The sequence below is a fragment of the Littorina saxatilis genome, linkage group LG13 (genome assembly GCF_037325665.1).
Source record: "Littorina saxatilis isolate snail1 linkage group LG13, US_GU_Lsax_2.0, whole genome shotgun sequence".
NCBI classification, from domain to species: domain Eukaryota; kingdom Metazoa; phylum Mollusca; class Gastropoda; order Littorinimorpha; family Littorinidae; genus Littorina; species Littorina saxatilis.
The window spans coordinates 14441173-14443672 of NC_090257.1; positions in this window are offsets into that span (position 1 = coordinate 14441173).

The window sequence follows — 2500 nt, forward strand, 5'->3', positions numbered from 1 at the left end:
CGAGCTGCGCTTTACGTCAGCAGTCGTCCGCGACAGCTGCTTCCAGTTTCGGCCGGAAGTAAGAGGTTCACTGGCTAGTGCACAGGCTACTGTCACGTCCGGTTCGAGCTTCGACTTACGTCAGCAGTCGTCCGCGACAGCTGCTTCCGGCTTCGGCCGGAAGTAAGAGGTTCACTGGCTAGTGCACAGGCTACTGTCACGTCCGGTTCGAGCTTCGACTTACGTCAGCAGTCGTCCGCGACAGCTGCTTCCGGTTTTGGCCGGAAGTAAGAGGTTCACCGGCTAGTGCACAGACTACTGTCACGTCCGGTTCGAGCCTTGCCCTACGGCAGCAGTCGCCCGCGACAGCTGTTCTTCCGGTTCCGGCCGGAAGTGTAGGTTCACTGGTTAGTGCACAGGCTACTGTCACGTCCGGTTCGAGCCTTGCCTTACGTCGGCAGTCGTACGCGACAGCTGCACTTCCGGTTCACGGAAGTAGTGCCTCGTTGGAAAGCGGACAAATAATGATCCCATCCGGCTTGAGCTGCGCTATACGTAAGCAGTCGTCCGCGACAGCTTCTCTTCCGGCTCCGGCTGGAAATGTTCGTTCATCGGTGTGTGGGCAGCCCATGGCCCTTTCCGGTTTGAGCTTTGCCCTTTGCACGGCAGCCATTTCCGGCAGCTTCGCTTCCGGCCTTGGCAGGAAGGTAGGTCAAGCGGGTAGTGCACAGGTTACTGTCACTTCCGGTTCTGGCCTACGGCCTACCTTTGGGTTACGAGCTTCAGCTCGTAGGTGGCTCAGCGCCAGCTTTGGCATAGCGCTGCTGTTGCTGCCGCACTTCCGGCTTCTCCCGGATTTTCCGGTTCAGTTCCCGCTGCTTCCGTTTGGTCGCCGGTGAATTTCGAACAAGGCTTGCCCTATGGGCATACAGGCTTCTTGCCTCTGTTGGGACAGCAGCATCCACACACTCCGGTGGTGGCCGCTAGCTCCTCTCTCCCACTTTCCTTGGTTTTTGATTCCTCTCATCCTCCTCTCAGTTAGGGAATGAGCACAATCGATTGCCAACAGGAAGGACTTCAGGTTGGCAAAGAGGAAGCAGCTACTTCTGGTTTGAAGAATCACCCTTAGTAGCTTTTCGCCTTTGTTGCCTTTTCGCCAAGCCCCCCTCTTCGACAGGGGGTTGCCTCCGGCGTCGGTTTCGTTGCTGGTTCCTCAGGGTTCAGCTTCGGAGCTGGCATCGGAATACCTTGCCGCTCCTGCGCAGGCTTCCTCCTTCGTGCCCTTAGCGGATCAGAGGAAGTTGCCTTGGCCAAGGTCGTCTCGAAGCCTCCTGTTGGCCTTTCCCCGTCCGCGTGCACCGTTTCCGGTCACGCCGGAACTTCTTTCGCTTCTTACGAAGCCGTTGAGGAAGGATTCGGTTCTGCCGTTCCATGGGCAGAATCTCCTATTCTCTGAGGAAGGGGGGCTGACAACTTTTGGAACTCAGTTCCATTTCCGAGACTCTCCTGCGGGCGCTTTCTCGCGCTCTGGCGGATTCCTTGGCGCCCTTTACCCTTAGTAAAGAGCAGGACGCGGAAGAAGTGTCTCACTCCTCTCCACACTTACAAGGGTGAACGAGGCACAGATGAGGCTGTCCTCTCTGCACTATTTCCATGCGGTCTCGTGCAGAAGGGACTTGTTTCTTGCCCACTCCCGGTTTTCTGAGGAGTCGACAAGGAACATTCTCAGATCGTCATCCTTGGTGGACGGTCTCTCTCCGGCAGCCTGGCCTCTCTTGCCAGAAGCAGGGGATTGAGACCAACAGAGAACAGCGGTTCCCTTCTTTTGAGCTTCAATCCGAAAGCAGCAAAAGCAGGCCGCTCCTAAGCAGGCTATACCTAAGCGGACTCAGCCTAAGCGGCCTAAGTCCTCAGCTCAGGTGAGATTGTTTCTTCCACAGCCGTCATAGGTACGCTGGGTTTTTGAAACAACAGCTGGCCTTAGGGCTTCGGGGTTTTAGCCTCGGCTGGAGCAACAGCCATTTCATCCGTTGGCGGTGGTGGTTGTTGCTTTCTTTGTGCTTGTGGCTTCGGGCTTCGACATTCTTTCTTTTTCCCAGCGTATGGGTGCTGAGAGGTCGATTTCCGTTTAAAGGGGGGTTTCTGCCTTTGGGCTTCCCCGTTTTCTCTTTGCCACGAGCTTCTGGACTTGGTCCAGGTTTGTCTTTCGCCGAGTCTGACTTTGTCTTTCTCTAGCGATCAGACGCGTTCTGGTGTTTCGTCCAAACTTAAGGTTCACTTGTGTTGGCCTCGGAAGTAACATTCAGATTTTCCTGAGGGTGCATTGTCTGGGCAATGCATGTTTGAGAAGTCATTCTTGGCTTGTCACTTTTTCTCAGGTTTTTTGGCTACTCCTCCCCTTTTTGGGCAGAGGTCTAGCTAATGTTCCAGTTTTCTCTGTGCTGGCCTCTAGGCCAGCATCTTTTTCGGCGGCCGAAACTTTTGGTTTCTTATTGTGCCTGTGTACTTTGGGTACTTTGGT